The sequence below is a fragment of the Danio aesculapii genome, chromosome 4 (genome assembly GCF_903798145.1).
Source record: "Danio aesculapii chromosome 4, fDanAes4.1, whole genome shotgun sequence".
NCBI classification, from domain to species: domain Eukaryota; kingdom Metazoa; phylum Chordata; class Actinopteri; order Cypriniformes; family Danionidae; genus Danio; species Danio aesculapii.
The window spans coordinates 22,732,493-22,750,438 of NC_079438.1; the positions used below are offsets into that span (position 1 = coordinate 22,732,493).

At 39.3% G+C, this 17,946-nt stretch overlaps 1 non-coding gene and 1 pseudogene across 1 annotated transcript; both read left to right on the top strand.

Annotated features, from left to right (window-relative positions):
• The window catches only part of LOC130222303 (zinc finger protein 208-like), a 758,572-nt pseudogene that overhangs the window by 351,030 nt on the left and 389,596 nt on the right, over positions 1–17,946 (top strand).
• On the top strand, positions 5,319–5,391 carry trnak-uuu (transfer RNA lysine (anticodon UUU)). Its single transcript has one exon. It is a non-coding gene; the product is annotated as a tRNA-Lys (tRNA).

Here is a 17,946-nt window from a genome sequence, read left to right on the forward strand (position 1 = left end):
CTGGAGGCATACCTAGCGATGGATGAGGTCAGTGCAGATGATTACGTTCAACTAAAAGACTCTCTTCTGCAGAAGTATGACATCTCTGCAGAGACCTACCGGCAACGCTTCAGGGCTGCTACACTACCTGAAGGGGAGTCGCCAACGGAGACGTATCATCGCCTGAGACACCTGTATCAGCGCTGGGTGAGACCAGATCAAAATACAAAGGAGGAGATCGGTGAGCAGATCATCATGGAGCAACTGCTGAGGGTCATGCAACCAGACGCCAGAACGTGGGTTAAAGAACATGAGCCGAACTCGGGACTGACAGCAGCAAAGTTGGCCCAACAGTACATGAACGCTCATCGCCCCGGCCTGCGCACGCAACCTTCGAAAGGTAGAGCACGACACACATTTCACAACACTGACAATCAGCACTCGCATGAACTTGAGACTGAACGTTCACATACACTGATCTGTTATGCATGTCAGCAAAAGGGACACAAAGCATCTGTGTGCCCAGCCCGGAAATCGAAGCTGACAGGGTTTTGCTATGCACCCAGAGAGGGGGATGCTAACAGTGACTTTGATGTGGGACAAAATGTTGATTTGTTGGACATTACTGTGAATGGTTTTGAATTGAAAGCACTGCTTGATACAGGAAGTTCGATTTCCCTGATCAAATCATGTCATGTCTTTAATGTTGACTATACTAACACCACGGAAGTACAATGTATTCATGGGGATATAAAGAGGTATCCGAAAGCAGAGGTACTTGTGGGCATTCAAGATCAAATGTATTTAATGAATGTTGCAGTTGTCACTAACTTACCTACAGACATGATTTTAGGAAGAGACCTCCCAGTACTAAATGAACTGTGTGTTGAATCTACCAAAAAGATCTTTGAAGGTGGGAATGTAGATGAAATTACATGTACTGTTATGACACGTTCAAAAGCTGGTTTGCAACCACTACCAGACTTGGACAGTAGTTTGCTACAGGGTGGGACTAAGGCCCCAAAGAAAACTCGTCAGCAGAAACGGCTGTTAAAGCATCTGGGTTCTCCAGTACCCAAACCTGATACAAGTGGTCTGGAGGTGAGGGACTGGCAGATCCCAGAAAACATTGCTGAACTGCAAAGAAATGATCAAACTTTGAAAACGTTGTTTACAAGGGCAGAAAAACAAAATAACACTAACTTGAATGATGAAAAGTTTATTATCAGTGATAATTTGTTATATGTACAAGTGGGAAATGTGAAACGTTTGGTTGTACCCTTGTCTTGTCGTCCAATTGTATTACAGCTATCACACACACTTCCATGGGCAGGACATTTAGCATTTCACAAGACATACACGCGCATAAGCTCACGTTTCTATTGGCCTACCATGTACACTGATGTTCAGACATACTGCAACACTTGCACCACATGTCAGACAACCAGTGCGGTACGTCAAAGAGACAAGGCTCCGTTACATCCCTTACCCATTATCTCAACCCCTTTCCGCCGCATTGCCATGGATATTGTGGGACCACTAGAAAGGAGTAGTGCTGGACACCGCTACATACTTGTCATCTGTGACTACGCCACACGTTACCCCGAAGCATTCCCACTTCGCACAGTTACCACCACAAAGGTATTACATGCTCTTATACAACTGTTTTCCAGGGTAGGCATCCCCGACGAAATCATCACAGACCAGGGAACCAATTTTATGTCACGGGTGATGAAGCAGTTTCACCAGCAGTTGGGCATCACTGCACTAAGGACGACCCCTTATCACCCGCAGACGGATGGGCTGGTGGAGAGATTTAATGCGACACTAAAGAACATGCTACGGAAGTTTGTGAATGACACTGGAAAGGACTGGGACAAGTGGCTACCGTTCCTGCTGTTCGCCTATAGGGAGGTACCTCAAGCATCCACAGGTTTCGCCCCTTTTGAGTTGATGTATGGCTGGCCAGTCCAGGGGCCGTTAGACTTATTAAAGAAGGCATGGACAAAGCCTCAGGCAGCAGAAGAGGGCAGCAGCATCATCAATTTCATCCTGGAAATGAGGGAGAGGCTGGAGACCTACAGGGAGCAAGCGGAGGAAAACCTGAAAGAGGCACAAGACAAGCAAAAGAAATGGTATGACCAAAAGACCCGTCTACGCCAATTTCAACCAGGGCAGAAGGTATTATTACTATTACCCACGTCAACTAACCAACTTCTTGCAAAGTGGCAGGGGCCCTATGAGATTACCAGAAAGATGGGTCCGGTCACATATGAGATACATCACCCTGAGAAGAAGAAGAGTCGGCAAACCTACCACATTAACCTCCTGAAAGAGTGGAAAGAGGCCAAGACACCACAACAACTTAAACAGTCCTTGATGGTAAGAGAAGTGGAAGAAGATGAAAGTGAACCAGCTGAAGAGATGGTGACACCAAGGAAATCTGCAGAGCTGAAACTGGAACACCTAGAAGAAGAGAAACAACAACAGTTACAAGATCTACGAAACCAATACCCTTCATTGTTCCAGCAGAGACCAGGCAGAACCGAGGTAACCCAACACACCATTCATCTTACCAATAACATTCCATCAAGACAGAGACCTTATCGAATCCCGGAAAAACTGCTCAAGCCTTTGAAAGAAGAGCTCGAGACCATGAAGGAGTTGGGGGTCATCGAGGCTTCAACCTCTGAATGGAGTAGCCCACTCGTCATCGTTCCAAAGAAGGATGGATCCTTGAGGATCTGTGTTGACTTCCGTAAGCTGAATGCTCAATCGAAGTTTGATGCCTACCCTATGCCTAGGATTGATGACCTGCTGGAGAGGATTGGACAGGCCCGCTACATCACTACACTGGACTTGTGTAAGGGATATTGGCAGGTGCCCCTCCATCCGTTATCAAGACCACTGACTGCCTTCAGAACACCTCTTGGTCTATACCAGTTCACAGTTCTTCCGTTTGGATTACATGGGGCACCTGCGACCTTCCAGCGACTTATGGACCAAGTTCTCCAGGGCTGTGAAGAGTTTGCGGCTGCGTACCTAGACGACGTTGTGATTCATAGTCACACGTGGGTGGATCATTTGCGGCACGTAAGACAGACCCTGGAGAAGATCCAAGCAGCGGGTCTGTCCTTAAATGTGGCAAAGTGTGAATGGGGCAAACAAGAAACCAACTACCTGGGGTACCGACTTGGTAATGGCAGTCTCAGACCACAGGTAGACAAGGTGGAAGCAATTCGGCGAAGCCCAAGACCCAGGACCAAGAAGGAGGTGCGCTCCTTTATAGGATTGGTGGGCTGGTACCGACGCTTCATCCCTGACTTTTCCTCAACAGCAGCACCCTTAACGGACTTGTTAATTAAAGGGACAAAGAATCCAGTCATTTGGACTGAGGCCTGTGAGCAGGCATGGAAGACTCTGCAAGAGAGACTCTGTGCACATCCTGTGCTAAAGAGTCCAGACTTTACTCGACGTTTCTTGGTGCAGGTGGACGCATCAGACCGAGGGATTGGCGCGGTACTGGCCCAGGGACCATCTGGAGAGGAGAGACCTGTGGTGTTTCTGAGTAGGAAGCTGTTGCCCAGGGAAACTCGGTACTCCACGGTAGAGAAAGAGTGTCTGGCCATCAAGTGGTCCCTTGAATCCCTCCGCTACTATCTCCTGGGGAGGGAGTTTGACCTAGAGACTGACCATCGGGCGCTCACATGGATTCATACCATGAAGGATAACAATGCTAGAGTGACCCGATGGTACTTGGCATTACAACCCTTCAGATTTAAAATACGTCACTGCCCCGGGAGGAAAAACATAGTAGCCGACTTCCTGTCCAGGTTACCAGACAGTACGCGGCTTGGAGAGGGGGAGGATAATGTGGAGAAGTGAGACTTCTCCCCTCCGTCTCTGACGGCCGCACCAATATATACACACACACACACACACACACATACACACACACACACTCTGCACTTACCTTCATCTCTTCCTCCTCCGTCAGCGGTGATTTTGATGAGTGCACGCGTCATGTCACCGGCATTCTGTCATTCCTCCACAGTTTCATCTCCCCCCCTATAATCTCACATGGAGCATACTTACACACACCCATTGTCTGCGTGTTTTCGTTTGTCTGTTTGTTGTCTGTTTGTTAGGGGGGTTCGGACTTCAGCGCGAGACCGGCAAACCTGAGTGAAGGAAGGGCGCGCGCTTATGACATCAGAAGCCGCGCCTTGGGAGTTCGCGCGCTGAAAGTCCGACCGTACCATTTGTGTTTATGTGGGTACAACCAGCGTTGTTGTTTGTCCTGTTTTACAGGAGGAGAGTTGTAAAGGGTTGTATGTGGTTATTGTTTTATGTGTTATTGGTCTGTTAAGCAGACAATGTTTTATGTGTAAAGAAATGCCATTTAAGGCAAAGATAAAAGAGAGATAAATTTAGGTACATACCTGAATGGCTTACGCCAATCGATGGGCGGAGTCTGGAGTATAAAGAAGGACGCCAGACTCCAGCTCAGGGTCAGTTTACCTGGCTAGCGAGCGTGCTGTGGCAGAGCCGTGAGCAATTTCTCTGAGTGAGTAGATACTAGTATACAGTGGTTACGTTTGATTGTTTTTTTTTTTTTCTTCTTCTTTGGTTTTGTTTTTGTGTTATATATATTAGTCTTTATATTTAATTTGTTGATTTGGTACTTTGTATTTTTGTATATATATATATTTTTGGATTTTTTTTATGGACACTGTATATATTTTGCACTGGACATATCCTCCACATCGTTGTAAATAAATACCACCTTTTTACACTTCCGGGTCAGGCCATTGTGTTTTTGGATTTTTTGCCATTGGGTTTTTTTTTGTTTTGGGTTTATTGTGATATTAAGGCCTCCCACGCCTCCTAGTGGGCCCACTCTGGGTTCACTACATCAGACTTTTAATCTGAGGGTCCAGGGTTCAAGTCCCTGTTCGGGCGAAGGCCTGTCTGTTTGTCAGAGACCTCGTTGTTCTTTTCATATCACTTGGTGGCTGTCCATTGTGGTGTGCCCTGCGAGAGCACGTTGCTCTGAATTCAGATCATCAGCTTGTGTGGAAAGAGTGCCCATGAAGTTAGCTGAGTTTGTTAGATTAGAGAGCTATGCTGTCCCTGCTTCCCAGAGATTGTACGGAAAAGTTGCACTAGAGCTAGTGCACCTTCCTCTACCCCTGTTGACCCTGTGCTTGGTTGCCACCTCAGCAGGAGAGAGAAAGCAGACGTCTGTAGTCGTGGCCGAGTGGTTAAGGCGATGGACTAGAAATCCATTGGGGTTTGCAGAGGTCCAACTCCGCAAACAGGTGCCTCAGCAGACAGGAGCCCGGATAGCTCAGTCGGTAGAGCATCAGACTTTTAATCTGAGGGTCCAGGGTTCAAGTCCCTGTTCGGGCGAAGGCCTGTCTGTTTGTCAGAGACCTCGTTGTTCTTTTCATATCACTTGGTGGCTGTCCATTGTGGTGTGCCCTGCGAGAGCACGTTGCTCTGAATTCAGATCATCAGCTTGTGTGGAAAGAGTGCCCATGAAGTTAGCTGAGTTTGTTAGATTAGAGAGCTATGCTGTCCCTGCTTCCCAGAGATTGTACGGAAAAGTTGCGCTAGTGCACCTTCCTCTACCCCTGTTGACCCTGTGCTTGGTTGCCACCTCAGCAGGAGAGAGAAAGCAGACATCTGTAGTCGTTGCCAAGTGGTTAAGGCGATGAACTAGAAATCCATAGGGGTTTCTCCGCGCAGGTTCGAATCCTGCCGACTACGTTGTTTTGCACGTCCACTTATGTTGTTGTTCTCTTTTCTTTCAAGCCTCCTATACGTAATTGGAATCCTCCTCTGCAACTCACAAACAAGCCCCTGTCACTTAGTGACCAGGCAGCTGTGGGTGAGCGACAGTGGTTTGCCGCGACCGTACAGTCATTATAGTGGAACTTTTATTATGTAATCACTATATAATCTGCCACTATTAAAATATAGATTACTATTAAAATATACTGTTAAAACTTATAGAAAGACCTATATTCAAGTGATGCAGAAGAGACATACAAACATGCAGGGCCTTATAATTGAGGGCCTTACAATTGAAGCACAGCAGGTCATGCGCCAAAGTGAGAACATTATGACAGAGCGTATGCAATACATTTAGACAATGTATATGTTGAACAAGACAAAAACAACCCTCGTCAAAATAGCATACATAAGGAGAATCATTTAGAAAATATGGAAACATCATGATCATATGCAAACACATGATTGTAAGCACATGCTATGTGACCTTTAAGATATGTAAAAACAGAAAAACATACAGCCATTAATTAAAAAGCTAGGATGCTATTGGAGCCGGGAATAGGGTGATGTTAAATCATATCTCATGATACCTATGGATAAGAAACTGTATATAAACTGTGGGTTTTTGGACATTGAGGGGGAGAGAGCTCGATCGACCATCTCTGCTGTAACAATAAACTGCTTCAACTTGAGAACTTCGAAGACCTCAGCCTCTTTTTTGAAACCAAGAAGATGTTTGTCGAGATCCAGCGCAACTTTCCACTACATAATTTGGCGCCCAACGTGGGGCTGGACTGAGGATAGTCGAAGGAAGGTGTCAATGGGCCGATCCTTGGCAGACACTCACGCAGAGACCAAATAGCGCGCAGATTAAAAAAGGTGAGCAGATTTTTGCTTTATTTTGGTTCTCTGATGAGTGTGCTGTGGGGTGGATCGGACACCTGAACTTGACTTTTGAAATACCTCACCATTAAAAAGAACCTATGAATTGACTAAATTTATTCAAAAGAATTATAAAGTAAATGATAAAGTGATAAAAGAATAGTGAAATGAACTATTTATAAGAAAAAGAGGTCTTCCAGGTTGTCAAGGTATGTGCTTGTACTAACAAATGGCTGTAAATTGTGCACTAACAATGGCTTTGTATTATATACTAACGAATGGCTGTAAATTATATGCGTATGAAAGAGAGGTACATGCATGGATTGCTACGCGAGAGGCGGGAGCAAGGCGCGCGAGGTAGCACTGGAAATGATCGCTTGCTTTAGGTGTGATTAGAGCAAAGGAGCGCTCCGCGTCTCTGTACTCGCCTGTGGATTGAGTAAGACTCTCCCGATAGAGGCAGGGAAATTGGGAGGAGGCCTTTAATCTGATCCCAAAAGCACCTACAGGGAGGGCTGGATCTCAGTGGATGACCTGTGTTAGTCTATATGTTGTGTTTTTATATATGTATGTGGTCTGGACCGAAGAGAATGGGGAATGTTTTGGAAAAGATAATTAGATTGAATGAGAATGAGAATAAGAATGCAAATGCTGAGACATTTATGAATGAGGATGCATATGGTAAGAGATCTAGAAGGTTAAAGCATGAGTAGGGTGTGTGTTTAAGGATGATGATAGCTAGAGAGAAATTACTGAGGTGTAGTGTGAGAGAAAGTGAGTATTATAAGAGATCAAAATACAGATAAAATATTAATTGATTAGAGAATGAATAAAAATTGCACATGCTGTGCTGGAGGGACAAAGCAAGCAAAGTGGCCACAACAATTAAGAAAAGCAGTTTTGCATGTAAAAAAGTTTGTTTTGTCTCCCAGGACCTGCTTGTGATGATAAAGACATTTTAACTGTTCCTCCAAAAGAAATAAAAGAAATAAAAGTAATAGAGGGAGGTTTAGATTCCAGATAAAAAAAAAAGAATAGTTTGCATGCAAATGATCTGTGTTTGCTCGTTAAGAGGCCTTGATAGCGACAGACGTTAACTAGTAACTGTTACTCAGATTTATGAAGTTGTTTAACAATATAGGATATACATAGAACAGATTTAGATTTCAAGAGTGAGTTCTGAATGTGTGGGGACAGTTAAGAGATTAAAAGCAGATTGGATTATAATGACGTGCGCAAGGAAATTCCTATGGTTATTGCTTTAGTGTTGTGTGTGTCTGTGTCTGTGTGAATGGTTGTGTGAAATTCCAAATTGGTGGACAGGCAGAGCCCCCTTTCTGCACAGTCTCTTAAGTGGAGCATGGCAGAGATGGACGCTCTCTGTGTTACACTGAGAGGAATGAATGACTGAATGAGCCCTGTAGATAAAGGGACAAATGTTGAGTGAATGAGTCCTCTAAATTTGAGTGACTAGAATGTGAGAGTGTGGTTAAGTATTTGTGTTTAGTGTTTGTGATAAAGAGTGAGATAAAAGAATCATCATTGTAGATTATAATATAAAGATGGACTGTGAAATATTGTGTAATAAAGAAAATATAGAAGAGACTGATGCAGTTTAGGGAAGAGATTATAATATTTAGGAAATAAATGAATTCAGTTCAGATAAAAAGATATAAAGAGAAATATATTAAATTAAGAAGTATAAAACATAGGTTGACATTTGTGCATACAAAGAGATCATAATATAAATTCTTAGAATTTAATTTAGGGAATAATAGTATCTGATTTAATATTAATGAGGTGTAAAGAGTATAGGATATGGTAAAGTAAATACAATTTGGAAAATAAAAAATGTGTTATATAAAAGAATAAAGTAATAAGTTAAACATTTGGGAACAGAGAGGAATAATACTTAGAATTTAGAAAAAAAATTGTATGTTTAAGATATAAATAATTTATAATTAAATACTGAACAAAGAGAGAACAGAAAAGAAAATAATGGCAAAAGGAAGGAACATTTGATGTAAGCAGTGTGTGAGTAAATACAAACTCTGAAAAATAACTAATAATTATAAATGAAAAGAATAAGACAAAAGGTAAAAAGTAAAAAGATGAGTGTGAAAAAAGAGTGAGTAAATGTACTGTAAACTTGAAACAGGTATAGAAAATGCTTGAGAAATTAAAACAATGTAAAGAAAGACCAACTGGTGTGAAAACACTACAATAAATTAGGAGAAAAATAAATAAGTTAAGCACAAGCTGAAGCTAAAGAAATGGAATTAGAAGAAAACTAACAAAATAGAAAATTAATACAAAATACAAATGATTTAGTAATAAATATTAGGAAAAATCAGCAGTTGGACAGCAAAGAGAAGAACATAGATGAGAGGAGTCTTTATTTGATAAAGGAAACATGGGAAAGTGGAAAAATGTTTAGATAATAACTAAGCAAATGTATATATTAAATTAAGGGGCACAGAGATGGACTTTGAAGGGTCCTTGTCTTTTCGCCTGCCGGACATTCCTGAAGGCACTGGGAAATAGAATAAGGTGTTTGGAGAAACACAAGGAGCAAATTGTTGACTGTGGACTCTTATTACATGAACTAAAGCAGTGAGCCAGGTACTGCATACAGAGAACTACTGAGACTTGACCCATCCACATATGTTCAAGAGACACTTAAAGAAGGAAAAACAAGAGACTGATGAACTGATCAAAAGCTAAGCTTTCCAGCAACATCAGCTGGGTGAAAGAGAAGCCATCACCAAGAGGAAGGAGGAATGCTCTACACTTTAACTCCTTCAAAATGCAGGAAATGTGGGGATTCCTGAATACAACAATGCAAAGACTGCACCATCTATGAAACAGTTGCCTCGGGGTGCGAGAGAGAGAGATTGGCTGTGGCCTAGCAAACTCAATCTCAAAAGCCCAGTAGAACTATGATGCAAATCAAGTACATTGCAAATTAAAACAAAAGTGGACCCTTTCTTGAATCAAATTAGACTCCTGTCAAACTAGTCAGGAAGGAAGGTATTATATAAATTAGGACTTCACATTTAGTAAAAGCAATTTGAATTAAATAAGAATTACAGAATAAAAAGATAATATCTATTAATTATAACAGAAGATGTAAGTAAGACAATTGATAATGGGGAAAATAGATTAAGTTTCACATTTCTGAAGCAGGGCTAGTAAAAAGCAGAATTTGTCTATGAAATGTATGATCCTGAAAGAGATTTAGACTTAGAAAATTAATACCAGGAAGAAATTAAAGGAAAAAAAGAACAGCACATTAGAATAAGTCAACAGTGAGAAGCTCTAAGTGTAATAAAATATGATTTGGGGGAAAAAGGGGTTAATATAATAGAGTTTGTTTTGCATATATAGCCATATAACTGAAAAATTGGGAAGTAAATTTGAGGAATAATGACTAAAGCAAAACAGACCAGATAGATTCAGTGATTTTACAAAAAATTACATAAACGCTGTGGACCTAATCAGTTAGATGAGCTTGCCTTTAGAAGTAAATATCAAGAGAAAAAGAAAAAATATTGAATACAACATCTGAAAGAACAAATAGCTCAGAAGTTAAATGATTTAAACAAGTGCAGTGTTAAATACTTAAAGAAGTATTATCATTGCTGGACTTGAATTTAGAATTAGAAAATTAACCAGTACAGTGAGGGTTAAAATTAAACCAGATGCACATCTGCAGAGAAAATAAGAAAAATGCTGAAATGATTATAAAAACAATATTGGAGTTTTATTGAGAGTAGGATTATTAACACCTAGTGATTATAATATGAAATAAATCATTGGATATTTTCGATTTAAAATATATTTCAAGTCAGGCATGACTGTGTATGTAACTAATAAGATTTGATTTTAATTTAAATTAATTTTTTTAATTATGCTGCATTAAAGCCGGTAAAAAGCAGATGCTATAAGAACAATCAATGAAAGAAATTCTTCCAGCTGAGGTTCCTACATTTTATGAACAAATGTTCCTCCTGATGTCAAATATTGTTAAGTAATTCATTTCTGTTCAGCTTATTTTAGGTAATTAGCAGAGGAGGGTAGGGACCAATTAGTATTTACATTTGCTGGTGAAAATTATACATACAACGAAGCGTCTGAAGATCTGATGAGCAATAATACTTTGTTACAACATGTGGTTGATTTAATTATCTCCATATAGACTTAGCTCAGTTAAAATGCAGAAAACATATGATGACTTTTAGGGAGGATTTTAGCATTGATGGAACAGAGAATTTTACAAAGAACAGCACTGGAGAGAATTTATGAACCAGGAAAGACTGCAAAAATACAGTTCTGAATTAACAGGAAAAACAGATACAATAAAGGCATTTGAGGTGATGAAAGATAAATTAGTCTGTCATTGAAGGAAACACTGTAACAGATTTAAAAGTAAATAAGCGACAGGATGTGAGGTAGCAAGTCACCTATACTGCTTATAGAGCTATAATCTCAATTAAAGAACATTGTGAAAATTAAACGTCAGACAGATCTCTGTGAACAATCTAGCATGAAAGGGAGGAAAAGACATAGTCTATAGCCTAAACATAAAGGAATAATTGTTGCACCAGCAGCATCTCTAAAAATACTTATTGCAGATGCACATGATTTTGATCAAGGGTGAAGTATTAGGAAAACTTAAACAGCAAGGAGATTGGTCTCCTTATTAAATGCAGTGCTTAATGAGTTTTGTCCATGTGACATCTGTGTTAAATATAATGTGAGCAAAGGGACAGCAACCAGTAGCTTAAGTGACATTCAAGCATTTAGTAATGAGGATTTTGAGGTTATACTAAAATGAGTACAAGGCAAGAAATACATGTAGGATTAAAAACAGGTTGTGGTGATTAATTATATTTCTAATAAGAAAAACTATGATTTCTACATCTGGAATACCATCAGAAATAAGTTCAAATAATGGGTGTGCATTTATAAAGTATTTAGAGTAATTAAAGTAAATTAAAAATAGCTAAATAAGTGATTAAATTAATAAGAAAACAAATAAATAAAACTGTTAAAGAAGTACTGTTAATTAAGAATAAATCAAAGGCTAGAGTGAAATTATCATGCACAATCACAAGGACTGGTCAAAAGCAACAAGAAGATCAATTAGGGCTAAAGCTCTTTTTAAAAATATGTGAAAATGCTAAACTTGATTAAGTTTGGATTATTAAACTTGACTGATGTGTAAACAGATGCTTTAATGAGTTTTTACATGTAAACTAACAGAAACAGGAACTTAACACTGCATGGAACGCTAATGTCCTGTCTAATACATTGGCAAATAAGAATTTTGTCTTATAAGAAAAACTAACTGCCATGTATGAAGCTATTCATTCACAGGAACAGAACAGTGAACGACAGAAGGAAGCTGTTTTGGAAGATGTTTCTGTGGCTGCTGATGATGATGCAAATAAAGATGAGTGAAAGCCTAGAGGTAACTTCTCCAAAGGTAAAGGATTATCCCAGTCTGATGGAGTCAGACAAGAGTATCCAACAATTGACTTCCTAATTTTCTTGGAAAGGGGTGAATATCCCACAACAAAATGAAGGTAAAGAACAATCGTCTGAAGAAAAATATTGACCCAGAGGATAAGTATGAAAATCAAAATGATATGCAATTTAAAAGAAATTGACTATGACCAGAACTCAGAAGACTGGCTCTTAGAAGAAGCTAATAACAATGATTGGTATCATTGGGCAAAATACACAGTTAGAAAATTACAAATATTCAATTGCCCAATATGTTTACAAACGGTTTTGAAAAAGCTTATAGTGGTTGTAAATTTTTATGATTATAGACATTGTGCAAAATTCAGTATATTGTACTGTGACTGCCCATTTTGCCAGGCCCAAAATCTTGATATTATAGGAAGCACCAAATTTACATTAGGGAACAATGGTAGGTTGAAAAAAGAAAGCAAAGAAATGAACATTAAAGTTCAAGCAACAACAAGAGAGATTCCCACAAATATGCAATAAGAAATTAGAATATTAATGTTATAACCAAACAAGTGGATCGACAAATGTGAGAAAATTTAAAAGGAAATTGTGCAATAATTTGCCATTTGACTGACAAATGTGGGGAAAAGAAAATGTTTATATGCAAACCTTCCAAATGGCTACAGCTACAATAAAGAATATAATGTTGCCAGTTTCAGAAAAAGGCGATAGGACGGCTAACAGCACACTTGGTAATTGCACTGGACAAAATGTCCAATTGCCAAGATGATTTCCCTTAATACAACAATATGAACAAATAGCAGACTACTACTGGATCTATGGAAGGGGAATATTACACCCCAACATTCTATTGAAATGGAAAGGGATTTGTACTAGAGTTAAACTAATACAGGAAGTGATAATAACTGATTGAGTTGAAGAGCAAAATGACATACAAAGACAGCAGAATTGGAAGCATCGAGTTAAGAGACAATATACACCTGACTCAGAAGTTCACATTGGCCAACCTAGTGTAATACCAGATGAGTTTAAAACTAGAGATATAGCAAAAGAAGGACTTGACTCTATAATAGTGTGGATAATTGCAATGACAATTTTTACAGTGGATTAACTACATTTATTACAACCAACAAAGATTTATAAATTACTCAAATGATGACGTTAAAGTATTAGGAGAATAATTGGCCCTAACAAATAAAATGGCTTGGTAAATCACTGCACCCTTTGCTGCTCCTATATTCCAAATAACACCGCCTTAGGTGGATCTTTTACTGAAGTCATGCGAAAATTGGAAAATCTGAGGAAAGAAGTAAAAGAGAGTGCTGGAGAGGATAAGAACTTTGGTGACTAGTTTGCCTCCATATATGGATCATTAGGACAATAGTTGCGATTGGACAATAATTAAGATTGGAATATTTAAAAGAATTGCTATATTTGTTTTTATTCTTTTTTGTTGCGTTATCCCTCTTCTCAGATTTAGAGCTAAAGCTGCTGCCAAGCAGATGGTCGATGTGCGAGTTAATAGAACTGTGCATGACTGCAGAGACCATGTCTATGAAGTTCTTGGGCCAGATTTGGAACATTTGGATGAGTTTTGAGAACAATTACTACCCTAAATTTCTTTCATCTTTAATGTTTTAAAAATAATAATAATATAATTCTTTAGCTTTTTACTAATTTTATAAAGGCTTTAAATCCCAAAGAGAATGGTTTTAAGCAAGGCATCATCCTAATACAGGAAAATGCAAATAGAATGGACTGAACTGAAAGATAGTGTAATCATTTTAAGACCCGTTTACTAGTATAAAATTCTGTGTATATAGGAGTTCATCAAAGCTGCCGGAGCTGATATCAGATGTACACGAGGAAAGAGGGAAGATGACTATGGGTCAAGGGACACTCCAGAATCCAGCAACAAAGGAGAAGAAGAGCAGAATCTACTGGAGGTTTAAAACCCCACTGTCTGCTCCAACACCAGACAGTACTCAGAAGTACTTCTGGCGACGTGGGATGAAACATCAGATATAGTTCTTTTACAGGCGCTATGAATGATCTGCAAATATTGAGATTTTCTCTTGAGTGTTGATTAATCAAGTATATATGTTATATAACCACTGCTGTGAGCAAAGCTGACAAAGCATATGTTTTAACATGACTAATAATTGTTGAGTGTTGAACTCCCCAAGAAAGTATTTAGTTAGGGAGAGTGGGATCTTTTACTCCTTCTAAAGCCAAAAGTGGAGGGAGATGTTTGGTTCCGTTTCTCCTCTGAAGTGCGGCGCAAGGATGCTGACAATTGATAAGGATGTAGTTGGGCAATTTTTTGGTTGCACAAGAACGTTAAAAACTGAGCGAAATGTTAGATTCTTAAGTTGCACTTCAGCGAGGGATTTAGGAAAGGGACTTTTTTGATAAAGCCCCTGAGGGGGGATTTATAGTGGAACTTTTATTATGTAATCACTATATAATCTGCCACTATTAAAATATATATTACTATTAAAATACACTGTTAAAACTTATAAAAATACCTATATTCAAGTGATGCTGAAGAGACATACAAACATGCAGGGCCTTATAATTGAGGGCCTTACAATTGAAGCACAGCAGGTCATGCGCCAAAGTAAGAACATTATGACAGAGCGTATGCAATACATTTAGACAATGTATATGTTGAACAAGACAAAACAACCCTCGCCAAAATAGCATACATAAGGAGAATCATTTAGAAAGTATGGAAACAACATGATCATATGCAAACACATGATTGTAAGCACATGCTATGTGACCTTTAAGATATGTAAAAACAGAAAAACATACAGCCATTAATTAAAAAGCTAGGATCCTATTGGAGCCGGGAATAGGGTGATGTTAAATCATATCTCATGATACCTATGGATAAGAAACTGTATATAAACTGTGGGTTTTTGGACATTGAGTGGGAGAGAGCTCGATCGACCATCTCTGCTGTAACAATAAACTGCTTCAACTTGAGAACTTCGAAGACCTCAGCCTCTTTTTTGAAACCTAGAAGATGTTTGTCGAGATCCAGCGCAACTTTCCACTACACCATCTTATTGACTCTTTAACCTTATGCTTTTGTTTTGCATTACTTATATCATGTAGTTAAAGTGTTGTTGTGATTATATCCTAAGTTCTTTATCTTCATTATTATCTCTAGACATTTGTTGGTTGCTTTGATTGATTGTTCTGAGTTACATTTTAGAATAAATAATTTGCATTCAGGCTATTTTGTTGGTTTATCTCTCTTTTATGTTGCGACTCAAACAAGCAGGTCATAACACTTTGTAAAATGTGTCCGGTTGTATCCGAGATCTTGTCCTTTCAGTCATGACCATAGGTGAGTGTAGGAACCTAGACTGAGCGGTAAATTGGGAACATTGCCTTTTGTCTCAGCTCCTTCACCACAACAGACAAACACATCAACTGCATTACTGCTGCCGCTGCACCGATCCCTCTTTTAATCTTACATTCCATTCCTCATGAAAAAAAAATGCAGATACTCTATTTAGGGTAAGAACTCAACGCCAAACTGGAGTCAAGCTCCATGGTTTCTGACTTAGAGGTGCTGTTTCTTTCCCTGCCATGTCACACTCAGTAGCAAACTGTCTCACTGCTGAAGGTCCATGTCCTGTGAAGCCAAAACGACGTTATATGCAAATGGCAGAGACAGTCCTAGCCTACACCTAAAATTCTTTCAGTAAAAATTATTATATTTTAGAGATCAGGCTTAAAAATAACACATTTACAAAATGAAATGAATAAATAGATGCATGGATAGACATTGTAGTGGTGGAAGGGGATGTAGGATGGCTTGTTCAACTATGAACTAAGATGAAGCTCTCTCAGGAGGGATAGACCAGTGCGCGAGATGTCTCAGACTAAGGCGTAATAATGAAATAAATGCACAGGAAGTCTCAACCCTTTTTTTTATCAACTGGCTATTGCAATGTACTCCTATGCAACCTTATGCAAATTATCAAACTGTTTTAAATATTGTAAATAAAAATTTACAGGCATATACTTAAGTAGAGAAGTAACTTTAGGAAGAAAATTCATTTTGAGTATGATAGTTTGTAGAGCTGTGAACCTACATTGGTCTCACGGTTCAGTTCGGTTACAATTATCATGCAATCGATTAGGTTCAATTCGATATCTCTGTGCATTGACGATGCTTTCCATACACAGTTTTATATTTTCTTCATAGCAGCAATTCTTTTATTAAAATGTATGAATATATTTATATACTATTTGTAATACAATTTTGTCATTTAATATAAACAGTCAGATATATAAACTGTACCTTTAAACAACACGAGCATTTATAGCAATTAATTTAAACAAATATAAATATCCTGCTCGCTTTTTGATCCTTGTCTAGTTCTCTTACACCCCTTTGATTGGTCACACCCGCGATTGGCTCTTGCGCGCTGCACTCTTTACAGATGAGTAACACTGATAAGTGGCAGGCGGCAGCGGCGATCACAGCTGATCCATCATAGATAAGGTGGAGAAAACTCTGCAGGCACGTGCTCGTGCCTGAATCCAGGAGTATCGCTGTAAAACAGCCGAGGAGAGAAAAAGTCACGCCAGCAGGTCAATGGGCCACAGTGAGAGAGAAAGAGAGAGAGAGAGAAAGAAAGAAATGGAGTATTTTCATTCTCTCAATCGCAGTGAAATAGGGGCTTCTGCTGTGTTAGTGAAAGACTGATCCAGCAAACACACAGGTAGTGAAATTGTGCACAGTTTCTGAGTTGATTGTCTTTCTGATATTATTGATCTTGTCAGTAAAGAAATGAGCAAACTCATTACATTTGCTTTCAGAGAGTAGCTCACTGGGAATCCGACTGGGGGGGGTTGTGCGTTTCTCTATCGTTGCAAAGAGTTTACGAGCATTGATTACGTTGCTGTTTATAAGGCTTGAAAAGAAAGTCTGCCTAGCAGTTTTTAGTTCCATATTAAAAGCACGAAGACTGTCTTTATAGATATTATAATGGACTACTAGTTTGGTCTTTCTCCACATACGCTCAGCTTTTCTGCACTGTCTTTTCGTCATTTGTATTCTTGGGGACCTAGTCCAAGATCCCCTTTGCCTGCTAGTCATCTTCTTGGCTTTAACAGGAGCAATGTCATCTATGACATTCTTAACTTTAGAGTTAAACAAATCAAGAAGAGAATCAACAGAGTCTGCAGATATACAAGAATCCTTGAAATGACAAGAATTTGCAGTAAAAGTTGTGCAGCATGATCTGTTAAGAAGAGTCAGATTTTTCTGATGTTGAAAAGTGCAGATCTGCATGATGGAGCTGTGTTAGCAATGTCCTCTTTAAAAGACAACTGATCATCCAGAATCACCCTAAGGTTTCTTACAGAACTACATGGGGTGGATGATCCCAGCTGGATTGAGAAATTGTGTTGAATGTGTGGAGTTGCAGGGAAGGTGATGTAAGCAGATGAGTAAGCAGTTGATGATGTTTTTTCCAAGCCAATATTCTTCAGGCAGTTTGATGTGAGCTAAAAATTTGGAAATAATTTAGTTGAAAACAACCCTTTGAAGTGTTTTGGCAATAAATAGAAGGAGAGACTGGTCTGTATTTTTCATCCAATGAGGTGTTGGGTGATGGTTTTTTGAACAGTGAGGTTACCCAGGCCTGTGTAACCCTGCAGGCCCTACACCACCCAACCTGCTCTAAGCTTGGATCGAACCGGCGATGTTCCGCATGGCAGTTGCTCTAACAAAAATGCTAAAAACCATGGCTCCTAGCATCTGTC